General features: G+C 39.0%; 1 protein-coding gene across 1 annotated transcript in view; it reads right to left on the bottom strand.

The window, feature by feature from the left end:
• The window catches only part of DNAH7 (dynein axonemal heavy chain 7), a 284,014-nt gene that overhangs the window by 256,117 nt on the left and 7,499 nt on the right, over positions 1–20,398 (bottom strand). The window contains exons 3-4 of the mRNA XM_024733634.1: positions 14,529–14,618; positions 4,829–4,950 (exon numbers count right to left, since the gene is read on the bottom strand). The gene's annotated coding sequence lies outside the window, so the exon portion shown is untranslated. The remainder of the gene's footprint in view (positions 1–4,828; positions 4,951–14,528; positions 14,619–20,398) is intronic.

The following is a 20,398-nucleotide window of genomic DNA, read 5'->3' as shown; positions in this document are numbered from 1 at the left end:
TGAGGGAGAGAAAAACAGACTCTGGCCAGTACCTCCCCTTAGCTTTCTCCATGGGTGACCAACACGCAGGCGGACTTTCTCAGATGCTCCAGCACCTGCGTGCTTTGGCCAAGTCCTGGTCGAGGCCTGTGAAAATGACCAGAGAGTGAAGGCGACTCCACAGAGCGGTGACTGTGGGAGCACCCCTGTGACCGAATGGGCCAAAAAGCTCTTAATAATTCCCCAAACCCAAACTTCCCCATCTAACCTCATCCTTGACTCTGCTGACCCACAAGACCGTTTATTAGGAGTTACCAGAAACCACTTGGACTCTTAAGGTCGTATTTGCACATAAAACACCCGCTGGCTCAAACTTCAAGGAGGAGCCCACCTATACAAAGGGCACTACTGAGCTTGCTGAGGGGTAATCACTCCCAGGACTTTGATCAACAAGAGAAAAGCAGAACGGTAGTGGAGGAAAGAGACGCAGTGACACAAGCTGAGGTCAGAACCAGAGGTGGCCCCTGCCACTTGCCTCCTTTCGGATTTTGAATGTGCCAACCAGTTCCAGCCCTCCTGTCCCTGGATGTACCAGAGGTGTGGGCTAGGCCATCACAGCAGGAGCAGTGCTCCCCAGAAGACAGCCCTTTATCTGCTTACTGATCAATGGCAAGGAGGCTGCTCTGAGCCTTGTTTGGATATTCAGACGGTCAGAAGGGACACGGCTTCAATATGCTCATCTAGTTGATTGAACCTCCAGGCTAAACAATCCTACTTTTCTTAAGAAATGAACATGGAAATGGTCCATTGGCAACAGGAACACTGATCCTGGAATGATCTGTTCAATAACTCTGACACGCCTCTATGACACATGAGTCAAACGTCCGGAGTTGGATTCTGACCTAAGCCGATACTGTGGGAGCAGGAGAACTGAGCTCTCCGCGCACAGAGGCTCCGCCTTGGCCCCCAAGGCCACAAGGCAGTGAAGGTTTGAGTCCCTGTGTCGGTGACTCAGCTCTGCTTCTGCTCTGGGAAGATAAATTAGGTGCCATGTGCTTTACTCTAGGTAAAATAGGTTATTCAGGGAAAAATGTAAAAAGACTTCGAAAAGATTCCAGTCAATATGAAAGGTCCCCTATCAGAAAAGGTGCATATTGGGGCCATGACAAGAACTTCTTCCTTCCTTGTGAAAAAATAGTATCCTCCAAGTTGTTGACAACTGTTTACTGCATGGGCCCTTTGAGTTGGGCTGATAAGGAGGGAGGCAAACCCCACTTCCAGTGATACTCTGCAGGCTGTGAGGGCAGCACGCCCCCTGCCCTGCAGCACGTGCTACCACCCCTGTCCCAGCTGAGGAGCAGCTATGAAGTCTGTTCTCATCCCAGCAGCGAATGGGCCCGGGGCCTATTATTTCCACGTGGTAGGAGATACCCTGGGATCAGCTGGAGAGTCGTTTGTCATGAGTGTGTTGGGCAGCTTTCCCTTCTGCACTCTGTGAGGGTACGTGTCCCAGGAAGCATGCCCCCTTGTCTCCCTCTCACCCCCCTGTGCTGACAGACCCGTGGCCTCATTCAGGGCTCAGGCAGCAATGTGCTCACAGTAGTTAGGCTCAGGCCCAGGGATGACTCATGACTGGCCATTCCCCTTGGCCAGTGATGGGTGTAGGGATCAAGTCCAAAAGAAAAACAAAACAAAACAAACAAACAAAAAAAAAAACACACAGCTTACAGGCTTTGGGAAAGGCTTTCCTCCCTAATAAAAGGAACCTTGACAGGACTGAGCAGCTGAATTAACCCTTCCCGCAACCCTACCTCTGAACTTCTTGTTTAGGGAGAGGATATAAATCCTATTGTTTAAACCCCATTGGATATGGTGAAAATTGCAATGAAAGGCATCCTTACTGGCCTTACTGGTTCTCAGTGGTAGGAACCTGAAGTTACTTTCCATCTCTGGAAGAGTGCTACAAGCCACAGGCTACCAGCTCCTACATAAGCAGAGAAAATCAGCACTCACTCGTGGTAAGCTGCGTGAATCGAGGCAATTGCAGCTGAATTTGCTCATCTGTAAAATGGTTTTAGGAGCAGCAACAACTTCAGAGGCTTATGATGATTAATTTAGTTAGTGCGGATAAAGTTCTTAAAACAGAGCACAGAGTAGAGACTCAATCTAAATGTCAAATGTCATTATTATGGAGAGGAGGCAAAGAGGACTGACCATCCTGGGCTAAATTAGGGCTACCAACGAGAAACCAAGAGAAGATTCCAGCAGACACTGGTAAGATAAAGGAGACAAAAATTGCAGTTTAACAATGTCTTCCTCACACTCATTCTCTCCACAAGAGTATACGGGTGACCTGGCTGTGACAGCAGTTCTTGCCCCTTTCGTGTCCAGGGTTGGCTCAGTTTACCTGAAGTGGTAGACTGAAAGATGTGCCCAAAGATGGCCATGCCCTAATCCCCGGAACCGGTGACTGTGTTACCTCACATGACAAGAAGGACTTTGCATCTGGAGATGGGGAGGCTACCCTGGACCAGGGGTCCCCAGCCCTCCTGTTAGGAACCGGCCTGCACAGCAGGATCCCCATCGCTTGTATTACACCCCCCAGGTCTGTGGAAAAAAACTGTCTTCCACAAAACTGGTCCCTGGTGCTAACAGGATGGGGATCGCTGCCCTGAACTATCCAGGGAGGCCCAATGCCCTTATAAGAGGGCAAAGGAGATCAGAGTCAGCAATGGGAGGGTGCTGATGGGAACAAGAGCCCGCAGTGATGGGAGGAAGGGGCCACAGCCAAGGAATACAGGCAGCCTTTAGAAGCCGGAAGAGGCAAGGAATCTGATTCTCTCCTAAACTTCCAGAAGGAACTCAGCCCTGCCAGCAGCTTGAATTTAGACTTTTGAAGTCCTGAATTGTAAGAGTAAAAAAATTGTGCTATTCTAAGCCAAAGTTTGTAGAAATGTGTTACGCCAGAAATAAGAAACTAGTATTTCTGGCTAACCAGGTGAGACATGCCCCCTACCTCCTTGTCTTCGTTTAGATATTCCTGCTGCAAGTAACAGAAGTCTCAACCCAAAATGGCTTAAGGGATCTGTTATCTTACATATTAAAATCAGAGTAACAGAGCCAAGGTGTTATAGGTTGGCTAATTCGGCAGCTCAGAGACCTCATTAGAGATCAAGTGTTTTGTTTTTCCAGATTCCTGCTCTGCCATCCTCAGCATGAAGGTTTATCTCTTCAGGTTGGTCCACTCATGGTCAAAAATGGTGGCTGTGCTTCAAATCACTATACCCCTCCACATTAATGTCCAAAGGTTGGAAGATAAAGTCACTTCTTTCATGTGTCCCTTTTTAGGTACCAGGAATAATTTCCCAGAAGTTCCCAAGTAAACTTTGCCTCTAGTGGCATTAGCAAGAATTGAATGATTCCTCTATTTCTAAATCAGTCACTGAGGAGAATGGAATTAACATTCAGCTCTGGTATAGCAGAAGGGCCAGCCCCTCCTGAAAGTACTTGGCAGCCTACTTTCTAGGTTGTATTAGTAAGGAGAAGAGGGATGGTAGGTGATGTGTGTAGCAAACATACACATCCTACATTCCCTCCCCATAGGTCCCCTTTGAGCAGACAACTGCATCAGAGAGAAAAACCTTCCAAAATAGAGGAAGGCTGTCCTTCCGGTGAAGTGTGCTAATGTCTGTAACCCTCACCCTCTGCTCAAAATCTTCTGACCTGGAAGCACATTCATTTATTTAATATTTTTCTTTGCTCAGAGTAACTACGAAATAAATGTTTATGAATCAAGGGTCAATAATTGTTATTTTGTGCCTCTAGTGGTATTATTTTCTGATTGTTTGTTTCTCAACAGTCGGGAGGTATTTAGAACCTACTGGAGATTTCGTTAGCATAGATATTTGTATTAGGTGGAATAAAAATAAAAATACTAACTCATATAACATTTTCTCTGAGCCTGTCATTACACTAAGGACTTGACGTAACTCATTCAACCTTAGCTATATGAAGTGGTACTGTTTTTAATCTCCATTTTATAGATGAAGAAATTCAAACACAGAGAGAAAAACCATTGCTAATCCATAAATTCCTCTGAAGAAAAGGTTAAGCAATGGCAAAGACTGGTCATCTAATGATATTTTAAAAGGAAATAAAAACAATTTAGGACAAGTGGCCTGATCCATTGATATAAACTACAGGAGAATTTTATATTTCAAAAACATTTTTTTTGGTGTAAAATTAAATGACACAAGCAGCATTCAAACCTATACCAAGGGGTGGATGAAAACACAGCGCAAAGTGAAAAGTGTGTCTGTCTGTGGGAAAGATACCAAAAGAAAAAATAAAAACATTATAAATTATGATCCAACAGTCATGAACTAGTGAAAAAACTTGGGATTTCAAAGAGTTGATTTGGAAGCAAGATCTTTTGGCTTCCCCTAGCTGGAGACCAATATTTTGAATGGCTTTTATCTGTTTCTATAATTATTTTGACCTTTCTCTGAACTAACACCTTCTTTTAAAAACACGTATGGGACACTGCGTTACAACCATTCTAGACAAAAAGGCATATATTATGTTTTGGCTATTGGGCTTTTCTAATCACTATTCACTCACTTTGTTGTTATGGATTTTGGATATAATGGAACAAAATGATTCCATCAGTTCTTGCATACAGATATAGTCAGTACTAAACTTCATGTCAAATGTTAGGATTCCCTTCAAGAGAGATGATGCCTGCAAATTCCATTGTGCTTTGTTGGTTGGCACTGCAATGGAGACTGAGATGTTTTTTCAATAATCTATAGAACAGTAGGCATTTTTACACCAAGGGAACAAAAATTACCTCATCTGAATCCTTTTAGAGGTGACAGGGTTTCACTGAAGTTAGGTAGTTATTTAAAGATAGGACATTGTAGATTTCATGACGCAAAGTAAACGGAAGAATGCCTTCAAGAACACAAAATCCTGAAATACATAAAGGGAAGTAGGAGGCTAATTTATGGTAAATGCAAAGCATGAAACTCAAAAATTCCCGAAACAATTTGCATTGTGGCAGTATGTTGATTTAATTCTGGTTCTACTTAAACTGATCAAACATCCAGAAAGAAAAATAGAAAATGTTGTTCATTTATCTGGATGATTCTCAACAGTCATATATTTGACATAGTAGAACTAAAATAGTAATGATCCAGGTTTTCTTGTTTTAATACTTGACATCTAAAATTGTTCTTGTTTCAACATTTCCTAAAAGGAGTCAATGTAAAGACTTCATTGATGATTGTTAAGTGTATTTCTCTTTTTCATTTAGACCAATTTATTGTTGCCAAGCATGTCTGGACAGGTTCTATCCTCTGAATACCCAGATTTTAATTTGGTATTTCTATGGTACTCTGAATCATTGCTGGTAGAGTTTTAATTAGTCCAATGCATTGGAAACTAATTTGGCAGTATATACAAGAGTCCTACAATGTTTGGGTATTTGACTCAGGGGTTCTGCTTCTGGAAATCATTTTCAGGAAATAACACAAAATTCACAAAACATATTTATGTTCAATAATATTTGTTTACATGGTAATTATGTTAGCCAAGATGAGATACAACCTAAATGCCTGATAATAGCAAGATGGTTAAGTAAATTATGATATATCCACTGAAGGATGTTACTGTCTCTAAAATTTATAATAAAATGAGAAAATTCTTAAATATAATGACAAGTACAGAGGTGGGCAGAAGGCAGAAGCAAAATTGTGTTCAGCATTTGATCATAACAACATTAAAAATCATATTATTTTAAAGACTGAAAGAAATATATCTCCCAATGTCCATTACAAAAGAAAGGATAAATAAGTTGTGGTATAGGCACATGATAAAATATTATAAAATTGTTAAATGAGTGGACTTGAGTCATATAAGCCAACATGGATGAATCTTAATAAATATACCAAAACAAACTAAACAAAATATTACATTATTTAGATACACATATGTATACATGTGCATGTGTGTGCATTACGAAATTAAGAAAAGGAGTGGTGATAAACACAAAAATGTGGGACAGTAGTTATCTCTGGCAGGGAGGCGCAGGGTTAGGAGGAACAGGGAAAAAACAAGTAGATAGAGGTCAGTTACTGGTAGCATTCTACTTCCTGACAGGGCATGGGGTCTTTTGCTATTCATTATGTTATATAGTAATGAATAAGCAAAATAAAAGATGTCCATGCCTGAGCCCATGACAACAGTGTGCTACAACTGAGAATTATGATTTACTCATTTCTTAACTTTGTTAGAAGATGAGATTATAAATGACTTTTTTCCCTTTATACATTTCTACAATTTCTATCATTAGCACTATACTTTAAATTTTTAAACACAATAAACAAATCTAGAAAGCCTGTAGATATAAAAATTCAAAAGACAAATTATACCTGAGGCTGGATGAGCTAGAATTACCAAATTTAAGTCAGGCAATTGAACCAAAAGCTTGGGTTTAATTAACAGTAACCTGCAGTTAGTGGTTACATTATGTAGACCTGATTTTATTTTCTTAATCCTGATGATTCCAATTCTTCTCTGAGAAAGTGACCACACTGGGGCCTAACTATAAAGATCTAAAAATGTTATATTTTCTTATAATTAATTATAATAGCTAGTATCAATTATTACTATGTGCCAAGTACTGTGTTAAGTGCTTTTCATCCATAGTCAGATTTAATGCTCACACTAAACATATGATAGTTACTAGTATTGTCAAAATTCAACAGATGAGGAAACTGAGGCACAAAGAAGATAGGTGCCTTGCCCAAGATCACACGACCAGTAAATAAGGGAGCTCAAAATTTGAGCCTAGACTTACAATGGATCAAGCCGCCTCCTGAGAACTAAAAAAATCTTATCAAATGCTGATCTCAATAAATGTGTACATATCAAAGTAGAAGTGTAATAAGTCTGAGAGAGGGCCCTAGAGTTTGGTTCTCAGAACCATGTGTGAGGGTAGATGTAGGGGCATGGTTTCCCAGGGCAAGGATCTGAAGATAGAAGTCGGAGAAGTATAGACCCCAAGGATACCTAGAAGGCGGGCTAGCTCGGTCCCTTGAGCAGGGCTCTGAAGGCCACGACTACGTAGGTTTATAGCCAGGCTTCACCACATACTAGCTTTGTGACCTGAGAAAGTTACTGGAATTCTCTGTGTTTCATTTCCTACGATTGTAAAATTGTAAAACAGTCGTACCTACCTCACAGAGTCATTGTGTGTATTAAATGAATCAACCTATGTAAAGCACTCAGAACAATTCCTGGCACATAGTACTCATGAAATGTTAGCTATTATAATTCTGGTGTATATTTTCCCAGTACATAATCTTTTCTGTCTCTCTCATTGTACATTCATCGGTTGCTTTGAATTATCTGGGAAATGAGAGAAGTTATAAATAAATACAGAATGGAAAAATAACCTTTATAATATTAATAAATCTACTTTTGTGATACTGACTAGAGGCTTAAAAATGCATACGCTGGTTTTCTTTTGCACTTGAAAGAACATAATTCTAGGACCAGGAGATGTGAATTCAGGTCCTGGCTCTGTCCGTAACTCTACAACCTTGGATAAATCTCAACTCTATCAGCCTCTGTCTTCTTGCCTCACAGTGGAGGTGATGATGCCAGGATCACCTCCCTGAATGCTTTATTCTGGCGTGTGTCAGCAGGTTTGTGCTTTCATTTCATAAACCACACTTGGTGAGCAACTGCTCTGTACCAGACTCAGTGTTGGAGGTGGGACACGAAAAGTTTGGTACCTTGAGGAATTCAGGGCAGAGGAACTGCAATCCTGACTGAAGAGTGTGAGCCTGCATGAGCCCGCAGGGCTGGGGAAGGAATGAAAGCAGATATTCCAATTCAAATGATGATTTTCGAATTCTAGATAGTACACCAACCATACAAGGAGGAATAATAGCTGGCATTATCTTGGCCATTCAGAAACAGGTCCTTTTTTTTTTTTCCATCCTGAAACATATGCACATTTCCATGGGACTCTCCACCTATAACTGCCACCATCTGAAATATTTTGCTTTGCATTTGTTTTGAATCCTTTAAGATTCCACAAAACTAACTCACTTTCTCAGCACAGAACATTTGTATTTGTTTGGCAGAAATTTTCCCACCGCTCATGTCCAATTATTAAGTTGGTTAGATAGAAAATAATGATATTACTACTCTTTCATGCTTATCACCCTTGACATTTTCCAAATGGAAACTTTGTTCATTGGCTGAAATCCTGTTTAATGCTATCCAACGTCAAAGACAGGTTTGGTACACTAATCTCCTTGGAGAAAAGGATGTGGGTCTCTAATTCAGTTACAGATGGAACTGAATTTGATAGCCCCAGACTATTTGCCAATAATATTTTTGTAGCCACAAATAACCTGGCAACTCAGCATTTTAGTTTTGAGTCAGGTCAGGAAAAGGTCTACTTTGGGTCTGATTAGTTATTTGTTTGCACAGTTTTTCAGATGTTCATGTAGTGCCCAGGTGCACGTCCATCCAGAGCAGAAAAGCCCACCAAGCTGACCAAAGCCACAGCTAGGTGTCAAATTTTAAGGTTTGACCCCCCCAAACCCCAAATTCTATGCCTGTGGCATCTATATAAAGGAATCAGACTCCCCCCCAAAGAATAATCTAAAGCTTTTTTGTTAACCTATCATCACAATATTTGATGTTGCTCAGACTGCACCAAATTTTTTTTTAATTGTTCTTCTCAAAATGTAATAAAAAGAGAAGTACAAATGGCTGATAAACCACAAAAAGATGCCTGGCCTCATAATGATAAAAGAAATGAAAAATAAAATATATTTCTCCTATAAAACTGATAATCTCTTGAAAATTGATAATAACCAACATTGGCACGGGTGGGGTAACAGGATCTCTCACTTAGCTGTTGGGCCTTAAAATATTAGTAAAATTTTTCCAGAAGGAAAAACACCCTGATATTTTATGTATCCTTTGACCTTGAGATTCTACTTTTAAGAAATTATCTTCGAAGGAAATAATTATGAACGTACGCAAAGATTTGCCTTCAAGGATAATTGCTGTATTGTTTTCAATAATGAACAGTTAAAAAAATTAAATGTCCAAAAATAGGGGATTGATTAAATAAAAGATGCTATATCCATACAATGATATAGTATATAACCATTAAATATGTTATAATATTTTGTGGCAAGAATATATTTATGATATATTAAGTAAGAGTCATCGTCATTAGCAGCAGTTATACCTAAATAAGAGATCTAATTTGATTTGTAAATTTAAAAAAATGTTTTGTTTTCCTGTATTTTCTATGGTGAATGCATTTACCACTTTAATAAAAATTATAAACTATAATATAATTTTTAAAAACATATGAACTGTAATGTAATGCTTCTTAAACTTGTATAAATTTCTAAATGTTATTAAAGCAAATAGATATTGGCATTCACCTTATAATCTCTGTGAGAGTAACTTTATTAAAAGTTATACTTTACGAGTTTTTATCAATTTAGTGTCAAGTAATATAGAATGTAATATTTGTTGAAGACACTGTAGACACATAGACATTTTATATAATATAGTGGTTGTGCAGTATTTCAGTGGAGAGCTGAGATTTGCAAACTTGCACTCCTGTCCATGGGAAGCACATGGAAATAATAGGAAGAGCTGACAGATGTAGGTACTTTGTAGTCTAGTCCAAAATAATAGGGGTAGAAAGCCAACACTCACTGGTATCCGGGGAGGCCTGCACTAAATTCCTGCCGCTGCCCCTCATAGGCTGTGTAACCTTGGCCAACTCACTTAACTCCAGCAAAATAGGGATAACAATAACATGCAATATCTACCCCTTCCAGTGGTTGTGAGATTTAAATGAGAAAAGAGGGTTAAAAGCAGAATTTGCATTACACGTGGCAAATAAGTACTCAATACACTTAAGCTGTAATTCCCAGCCATAGGTTCATCATGGGATTGGTACATCCAAAGCCTCCTGCTCAGTCCTCTGTGACTAAACCAGAGGAGGAATGACAAACAGCAAAATCAGTCAACAACCGCCCACGTTCCTCCACGTTGCTCAGGTTCCCCAGGGAATAAAAAGTGCAGTCCTTGGAAAGGAATTGAACGTGGAAATGCCCTTGCATTCCTACTTTGTGTGTGTGTGTGTGTGTGTTTGCCTTAATGGAATCCTTTTGTTTAAAAAAAAAAAAGCAGTGGAAGAAGAGGCCCCATTCACCAGAGTTAATATTGCCAAGCCTTGGGGAGTAATACACTCACTGCTTTGTGACCCAGAGCCCAGTAGGATTAAGCTTCAAGGGGTCCTCTTTGAATTTCATGATTTTTTTCTCTTTTTTAAGGTTGTTTAAATGTTACCAAACTCTTAAGTCCCTGGATGGATGAAAGTCGCTGAATGAATTGGTAAATGTTGCTGAAGCCGGGGGATGAGGGTCCCGACACAAGGAAGGGCCTGATTTATTCAGCGTCTGAGCATGAGGAACAGTGACCTGCTAAAACAATGATCACTTACAGGAAAAATGTAAGAAAAGTTGACTTAAACCAGGAAAACGTTGGTAAATTCACGGTTGCCTTTGTGTCAAATCAGTAATTGAAGACTCTAGCTCCATGTTCTTAAAGTAAAACCCCTCAGTCCTGAGCAGGGCAGGGAAAAAAAAAAAGTTTGCTTCCTGAGAAACATAAAAGCTTATTTTTTCAGATCTTAAAAAGAGATATAATTTAGAAAAGGGATAATCACAAGCAACACTTTCTGCTGAGAACAAAAACCAAAGCAAAAAAATATTTATGGACATTCCCAAGAAACCGCTATGGCAAATCTCACTGGAACTTTAATTCATGTGGAGGCTTTGAAACATCAGCACACAGCAGGAAATGAAAGGGCATTTGAAAAATAAAGGACAACTCCAGCTTCTCCTCTATCCATACCTCTATAAGTTGCAAAGAAAGTCCTTATTTTTAGCAAAATTGCTATCACATTTACAAACTGCAGTCTGGACATGTGTCCACAGCTTGGTGCCAACATGGCTCTATCACCGCGGATCCAAACCCACCAGAACATTTTGTTTTTCAGAAGTCAGTTTTCCCTTAAAATACATTCACGTGGAGAGCGGGGAATGAGAACTGTCGTGGATAATGAGAAGTGGGGGCCTGAGGACAAGAGAAATCTGCTGGAGAGCTCAAGGAGTATACGGTGAAGAAAAGTTCTTTTTTAGCTCCCAGTGAATTCCTCAGCAATTAGTGGTTTGTCATGAAATGATAGCAGTTGCAAGAACTGTGGCCAGAGACCCATGGCCTGCCTGCATCATGGGAATATCCCTGGCCTCTGAGACAAAAGAAGCTGCATAGAGTTATGGTGGTACAAAATATGTTTTTCAAAGCTTTATAGGCCCCTCTTTCAATAATATATGAAGCAAACAAACAAACAAAGCTAAGCAAAGAAAAATTGTCTTTGATCAGGTTTTAACAGACATTTCAAAGTAGAGGAATGTGTTAATACTGTAAAGTATTGTTTATGAACAAGGAAATATGTTTCAGTGTGCCAAGCTACCCTCCAAGAAGCATCTTAAACTCTTGGAGGAATAAAGTCCAAGATAAATGGTTGTGGGATTTTGCAGGTAAGATGACTCTAACTTGCTGGCATTACTCAAAAAGATATATAATAAAGTGCCATGAAGAACTTCCAAAATCATCAGAATTTGTTAAAGACAGTATACTATTTTACTTTTACATTTTTTGCGTTATTGCTAAAGCAGCTTTGCCCCCTCCCCCCATCAAATGCCTGATTGTAAAAGAAATGCGTGCTTATCGTAGATAACTGGAAAGCATGGGGAAATATCACCTATCATTCCACTGCCCACGTGCTGATATGATTAGTATACTGGCGTATTTTTTTCTTGACTTTTTCCTACATGTATTTTTTTAAACTGGGTGAGATTACACTGTCTCTGTGTGTGTATGTGTGCGCAGGCATTTACACGTAGTGTATCACAGAATTATCCAAGGTCGTGGAGCACACTTCACTATTGTCATTTGCTTAACTGTTTCCTGTTATTGTACATTTGTACACTCTTTGAGTGTTCTGTTGAATTTCAAGTAATGAGGAGCTTTTCTTGCTAAACCAGGAAAGAATTGTACCTTATATATATATTTGTACGCATAACTGTGTGTCTCAGTTTTGGGTGCTGACACAAAATATTTTGGTTTATCTTATATTTATTTTCTTTGATGCAGTTCCTCAGAAATTAAGGAGACCCATTTTTATCTAGATGATGTAAAAAACTCCTAAAATCACTAATAGAAGATAAATAACCCAATTTTTAAATGGGCAAAAGATCTGAACAGACATTTCATCAAAGAAAATATACCAGTGGCCAGTAAGCACATGACAAGATGCTCAACATCATTAGTCATCAGGGAAGTGCAAATCAAAACCACAGAGAGATTTAACTTTATACCTACTAGGACGGCAATTATCAAAAAGACAATAACAAGCATAGGGGAGGATGTGGAGAAATTGGAACCCACATACTGCTGGTGGGAATGTAATTTGATGCAGTCACTTTGGAAAACATGGTGGTTCTTCAATGGTTAAACATAAAGTTACCATATGACCCAGCAATTCTACTCCTAGTTATGCACTCAAGAGAACTGAAAACATATATCCACACAAAAACTTGTACACAGCAACATTATTCTTAACAGCCAGAGTAAAAACAACCTAAATGTTCAATAACTGATGAATGGGTAAACAAAATGTGATATATCCATACAGCAGAATATTATTCAGCAATAAAAAGGAATGCAGCGCTGATATATACAACTATATGGATGAACCTTGAAAACATGATGCTAAGTGAAAGAAGCCAGTCACAAAAAGTGATTTATTTTATGATTCCATTTATATGAAACGTATACACTAGGCAAAGCCATGGAGACACAAGTAGTTTAGTGGTTGCCTAGAGCTGAGAAGTTTGGGTTTTCTTTGTGGGGAGAGGAAAATGTTCTGGAATTAGATAGTGGTGATGGTTGTACAATTCTGTAAATATATTAAAAACCACTGAATTGTACACTTTAAATAGGTGAACTATTTGGTATGCAAATTATGTTTCAATAAAGCTGTTACTTAAAAAGAGTACTCAGAACATTGTGGGAAATGTTCAGACATTGGCTCATTTTTCATAGTTAAAATGTATCACTAAGCACCCACCATGTTCTTGGCAAGACAGTTTTCCTGGCTGCAAAGCACCGTTTGGTATCAAATTTCTTTAAATGTGTTTGAGACGTTCTTATAGCCACAGGAGATAATTACTAAAGTTTCTACTCAGAAGGTTGACTTATAAATGCCTGCCTTTTTAAGAACTGGGTTTAGACTATGCCTCCTGAGTGAAAGTAAAGATTTATTTTTAAGAGAAATTCATCTAATTCACAGAGGGTTTACTTTAGGTTCAAAGTAAATGTGAACTTTCTGTATCCAGAAACTGGAATAAAATTTATTTACATTTGCTATCATTTTGACAAAAACTCTCTACAAATCTCACATATAGTGAGGTTATTTCCACTTCTAACCATTCTAAGAATAAATGTAGTCTGGCCAGTTTAACTTAGATGGCATTTGTGTATTTGTTTAGTTTTCACAGGCATTTTGGACAGCCCACAAATGACACCTATTTGCGTACTCACACAGCGGGGACGTGGCCAGGGGAGGGGCCAGGTTGTGGAAGAACATGAGGGATCATAAATATTTCTGTGGTTATTTTTCAGAAAATATAATCTGCCTCTAGGGGTGACTTTTAAAGCTTATAATAGTCATTTTCACTTTTGCATGAATATATTTCAGATGCTTTATGAGACAAGGTTTTCATAAGAGGGACAGAACCTGAGTACAAAGCCTTAAAGGAACTGGGAAGTGGGCAGAGAGGAAAGAAGGAAATGAGGTGCTTACAGAAGTAGAGACAGGTTTTATCTACCACCACTCTGGCAGGGCAACCCACCTTGATTTGTAGCTTCAAGGCTGGCCACACCATTGAGCCAAATCCACATAACCAAAAGCCAGCATCACAGGCAACACATCACAGGTGAACTCGTCTTTCTCTCAAACATGCCCTTCCTCTGCTGTTCCCTATATTACTAAATTGACAACCACTGAAATGGTTACTCAAAAGAAAAACTTGAGAATCATCCTTTATATGCTCCATCATCTTACACACCCAAGTAATTAGGGAACTCTATCAGTTCTCTCAAATCTCACTTGAATCTGTCCCTTTCTCTCAGCTTCCTCAGCCACCACCACCTCTTGCCAGGACGACTGAGATATTCCTCCTAAGTGGGTCTCAGCCTTCAGATTTACCCCCTTTCAGATAGCCTCCACACCATGTCCAAACAATGAAAAACACAAATTACGATTATGTGAAACTCTCATTGAAAACTCTTCACTGGCATCCCATGACCTTAATGTAAAAGCCAAACTGGTTGATACGGCCTCTGCCCACCTCACCAGCCCCTTGTCTCACCTCTCTCTGGAGATCTTTTGGTTGCTTCAGCGAATCAGGCATTTGGTGCCTCAGAGCCCATTCGGCCTGAAGAAGGTCTTCTTAGGAAGGCTATTTAACAAGAGGTTTCTCAGATGTTATAGATGAAGAATTATGAAATTTTATACCAATTTCTGTTCCACGTATAACAAATTGTGTGTGAATACAGGTACTCTGTACAATACCTATTCGCATGGTACAAATGGCTAACTAGGAAACACTAGTGAATTATTCATGTCTCTCCTTCCTATTTAGCAACACTACATTCTGTAATGCTGTAAATATTGCCATTTAGATGATTCAATCCTAAGTTTAACTGACTTCATGATACATTTTTAGTTTTTAATCAAGCATGTATAAATTAAAATGTAACCCAAACATTTTCTTAAATAATACAGATTCTAATCACTTTCTCCTGTTTTGTAAAATTTAATCCTGGAAAATTTAATTCAAATCTGTTGTGATAGAAAGGGCAAAGAAGGCATTTGAAGTCAGGTAAACTTGAGCTCAAATCCCCACATATGGTAATTAGGTAACTTTGAAAAATTGCTTAACCTTTTTATTTATTTATTTTTTGCCCCATTGTGCAGCATGTGGGATCTTAGTTCCCCAACCAGGAATCGAACCCTCGCCCCCTGCATTGGAAGTGCAGAGTCTTAACCACTGGACCGCCAGGGAAGTCCCTGCCTAACTTTTTTGAGACTCAGTTTCCTCACCTACAAAATGAAGATAATACAGTCAACCCTCAGTATCCATGAAGGATTGGTTCTAGGAACCCTGAGAACAGCAAAATCTGCAGATGGCCGAGACCTTATAAAAAATGTCATATATGCATATAACCTATGCACAGCCTCCAGTATACTTTAAATCATCTCTAGATTACTTGTAATACCTAATACAATTGTCACAACACAAATTCAAATTCTGCTCTTGGGAAACTTCTGGAATTTTTTTTCAAATATTTTCCAACTGCTGTTGGTTGCATCCATGGATGCAGAACCAGTGGATACAGAGGGCCAACTGTATTCAATTTGCAGAGTTGTGAAGATTCAATGAAAACAGCATGAATAAAAGAGCCAAATATAATTCCTGATTCACAGTGGGGCTTAGTACACTGCATTCTTCCTTCTTTAATTTATATCTTACATATCCCTGAATAGGCATACCCACAGGCAATATTTTTTATACAGACACACACACCCATTCTATAAACACATACCATAAAGACCTTCCAAAACGAAACTGATAATTAGATACAATGTTGTGGGACTATTTGTGCGTGTTGTTTGGGACATGGGGGCAAAGCCAAAGTAATTAAATCTCGTATAAATTTAATGATATAAGTGGCCCCAGCCATTGGCCATTGTGATTATTCTATTTCTGGGAAGAAAGGAGACAGGTTTATTTGCAGTATCCCATGCTTAATCATTAGTATTTAATGAATTAGGACCAGGACTAATCAAAGAAGCAAACAGCTGATTACTGCTGTTTTGTCAAAGAAAGAAGTAATTGATGTTCGTGCAGGTTAAAGCGGCCAAAAAGGCCTCTAAATACACGGCGCAGCTCTTTTTCTCCCTTTATAACTTGTTTTCAATGGTCTTTAGTCTGTGATTACTTAAATATTCACTTATTTCAGAAGCCTTTTTGTGCAAATCCCAATTAAAAAACCAATCACGTTCTTAATAAATTGGGCTAACAACATCTTTCAAAGGAAGAAACAAATAAATCTCAATGTTTCATCTCTAAAGTTTGATTTTGTATGACTTTACAGGCAGTTAATTCAATTATAATCAGGAAAGCCTCATAAATTTATTCATGATGATTAATTTATAGGGGAAAATAAGTCTGTGATATGCCTTCTGTGACATGGGGAATCTATTGTTTTCTTTGTTCAATAATACTACCTTATAATTTTCTCCACATACATTTTGCACTCATTTGTTTACTATTCAGTATAACCAGAGTGACTCTACAACCTACAATTGTATCTTTAATTGGTGACCCACTTGCATTTTACCATCTGGCTAGAAATATTGGTATAATTAGTACATATCTTTCTTTTGGCCTTTCAAAAGGGGTATTACAATCACTAAATTTAAATTCCAGTGGTGAACCACAGAGGGCGGAATCCTTCCAACTAATTATAAAACAATCCCTTTTTTTGCTTATTCTGAAAGTTGACCACAGCATAGAGCTGGCATAGGACCTAAATGTGAGAGATTATTCATTTGATGCTGACTACACTTGCACCTAGCCTTGTGCATTAGAGAGATTGTTGAACAGTTTCCTTAGTAATATATTTAGAGGAAAGGACTTAATCTATTTCAATAAGCTAGAAGACCTATTTGCTTTCTGTAAGTAAAACTTTTACTTTTCTATATAATAATAAGATAGGAAATTGTGTGTGTGTGTGTGTGTGTGTGTGTGTTTGTGTGTAGTGAGGAAACTACGTATATGGGAAAATGTTGGAACTTCTCTATTCTTATAGGAAGGCTTTGATGAATAAGAAAGAATTCATAAGATATGGAAAGACCCATGGTGGTTAATTTCATGTGTCACCTTGACAGGGTTAAGGGATGCCCAGATAGCCGGTAAATCATTATTTCTGGGTGTGTCTATGAGGATGTTTCGGGAAGAGATTAGCATTTGAATTGGTAGATTGAGTAAAAATTACCCTTACCAATGCAGGTGAGCATCATCTAATCAGTCGAGGGCCTGAATAAAACAAAAAGGCAGAGGAAGGGATAGTTTGCTCTCTTTGCTTGAGCTGGGACATCCATCTTCTCCTGCCCTCAACATTGACCCTCCTGGTTTTCCGGGCTTCAGACTTGGACTGGGATTTATACTATCAGCTCCTCTGGTTTTCAGGCCTTCAGATGTGGACTGGAATTATACCATGAGCTTTCCTAGTTCTTCAGCTCACAGATGCAGATGGTGGAGGCTCTCAGCATCCAAAATCACATGAGCCATTTTCTATAATAAGTCTCCTCTTATATATATATATATCTGTATACTACTGGTTGTGTTTCTGGGGAGATAGCTAATATAAGGCCTTTGCCTTTAGGTGAGGAATATATTACAAATGAGTTAAATTGATAGAGATGAAGGAGCAGTGAGAGTGCAGACTGCTGGTTCTGGAAGCCGAGCAAGGCATGGCCAGCTAAGAGTCCTCAGCAGAAAGCCATACTAATGACTTCCAATCAAGAAAACACCTTCAAGGTGCTGCCAAACCAAACTTGGGTCTGCTGGCTTGACGCACAACAAAGCCAATCTATTGACACCAAATCGTGGTGAAGGAAAGTACAGTGTTTCTTGCAAGGAACCAAGCAAGGAGCAGAGGCAGCTAATGCTCAAAAGACCCAAACTCCCCAATGGCTATTGAGAAAGACAAAGTGAGGGAGACGGTTGTGGGGAACGTGATCAGCTCCTGTACAATTTTCCGATGGTGGGTGGTAAGGTAGCCAGATGAGGTCACAGGGGTTAACGTTATCAATTTTCAGGCTCCAGCCAACTGGGGGACTACATGCTTATCACCACTCTCTGTCTGGTTGGGGTATGGTTTCTGCAGAAAAACTGACTGCATTAGACTTTATCTTTGCCTTTGAGAGAGAACTGGGAGTCCTTGGGGCTGATTTATTACGTTATATATTTTTTTTCTCTGCCTGACTGCCCTATCTTTGTTTCTGCACTCCTTAGCTTTGCCAGTCATCAAATGCTGGGGCTTGTTTCTTTCTCTCTCTACTCATGGATGGCCTGGGAAGCCACAGTATATTTCCACAGTTTTTCTTCACTAATCACCAGTAAGCAAGGGCCACACTGCGGGTTCTGCCACTAGGAAGGCCTCTACGTAAGTCTACCTGGTTTCAAAGATACTGAGAATCAGAGTGTGTTGTATCAGAACCTAATGATGATTTCTAATAAAGGTGCAAAGCTCACAGTGCTAAAAAGAGTGCTAGTGAAAATGGTCTTACTTGGATCAAGAATTAGGAACCTGCCCTTTCAAATTCCTTCTCCAATATAAGAGCTGGTTCCCACAAAATAACTTGCAGTCTATTCCTGGATAAGCCAGATCTTTAAAGATCTTTGGACTATGTTGCTTTGGCATCTAGTACAATGTTTTCCAAGTAGGTGTCCATGGATAACTATCCAGAGAGATGTTAGCTTGGTCAAAGTAGTTATAAAACACCATACACATTAGGTTCCTCACTTGGAGGTTCCCAGTGTAAGGTCCCCAAGCAATCCTGCCGTAAAAATATATGTCTAACACTGTTGAAGGTAGTGTTTCTAAAACATAAATGGGTATACATGCTTTCTTTCTTTGCCACACACCTAATAACATTATGAGAAACGTGAGTTTGGAAAACATTGATGATTGTGTCAATTAAGATGCTTTTAGCTGCCAATAACAGAAAACCTGAAACAGAGTGGATTAAACAAATAGGACATTTTAAAAAATCACATACTGAAAAGTCAAGGAGATGACTGCTGCCATTGCTTCAGTGGCTTCAGTGGGACAATAACATTAGGACCAGCATCTCCAGGATTCCCTTGTCAGCTCCTTCATAGTTACAAGATGGTGGAAACAGTACCCATTCCTTTGCGTATTTCATACTCCAAGAGCAGAATTAAGTAGTTGTGACAAGGCACTGTCTGCCCTGCAAAGCTTTAAAAATATTTAGCAACTGTTTTTTTTATAGAAAAAGTTTGCTGACACTTTTCTTGATGATCTAGATGATCTAGATATAAATGAAAGAATGTGTACCAGTAAGAATCGACAGGAAATGACTCTAAAATATATAAAGTAATATCATTGATAGAAATTAATAATTAATAGACAGACATGCAGTAAGGAAATAAAATTTTTAGAATGAAACCCAGAGATTTCCAGCTGTGAAGTATGGGTAAGTAGTGCTGTGTTAACTAAGGGAGGTGACATGAATCCAGGAAATTTGGGTGAGGAGGTAATAAAGAAAGGGAGAATATGATCATCATTTTACTTAGAGCTGTTCTACATTTGAGGATACTTATATCCAAATAAAGATAATACATGTAACTTCAATGTCTAGGAGGAAAACAGGCTAAAGAGAAAAATTGGGGGGTGAAAGAAAGACAGACAAGATGAAAAGGCAGAGGGCTATGTACCAGATGAAGGAACAAGACAAAACCCCAGAAAAACAACTAAATGAAGTGGAGATAGGCAATCTTCCAGAAAAAGAGTTCAGAATACTGATAGTGAAGATGATCCAGGACTTCGGTAAAAGAATGGAGGCAAAGATGGAGAAGATGCAAGAAATGTTTAACAAAGACCTAGAAGAATGAAAGGACAAACACTCAGAAGAATTAAAGAACAAACAGACAGAGATGAACAATACAAAAACTGAAATGAAAACTACACTAGAAGGAATCAATAGCAGAATAACTGGGGCAGAAGAACGTATAAGTGACCTGGAAGACAGAATGGTGGAATTCACTGCTGCGGAACAGAATAAAGAAAAAAGAATGAAAAGAAATGAAGACAGCCTAAGAGACCTCTGGGACAACATTAAACGCAACAACATTCTCATTATAGGGGTCCCAGAAGGAGAAGAGAGAGAGAAAGGAACCAAGAAAATATTTGAAGAGATTATAGTCGAAAACTTCCCTAGCATGGGAAAGGAAATAGCCACCCAAGTCCAGGAAGCGTAGAGAGTCCCATACAGGATAAACCCAAAGAGAAACATGCCGAGACACATAGTAATCAAACTTGCAAAAATTAGAGACAAAGAAAAATTATTGAAAGCAGCAAGGGAAAAATGACAAATAACACACAAGGGAACTCCCATAAGGTTAACAGCTGATTTCTCAGCAGAAAC

This window comes from Neophocaena asiaeorientalis, unplaced genomic scaffold (genome assembly GCF_003031525.2).
Source record: "Neophocaena asiaeorientalis asiaeorientalis breed wild unplaced genomic scaffold, Neophocaena_asiaeorientalis_V1.1 scaffold24, whole genome shotgun sequence".
Lineage (NCBI taxonomy): Eukaryota > Metazoa > Chordata > Mammalia > Artiodactyla > Phocoenidae > Neophocaena > Neophocaena asiaeorientalis.
The sequence above is the reverse complement of the archived record's forward strand: the minus strand, read 5'-3'. Positions and strand labels throughout refer to the sequence as shown.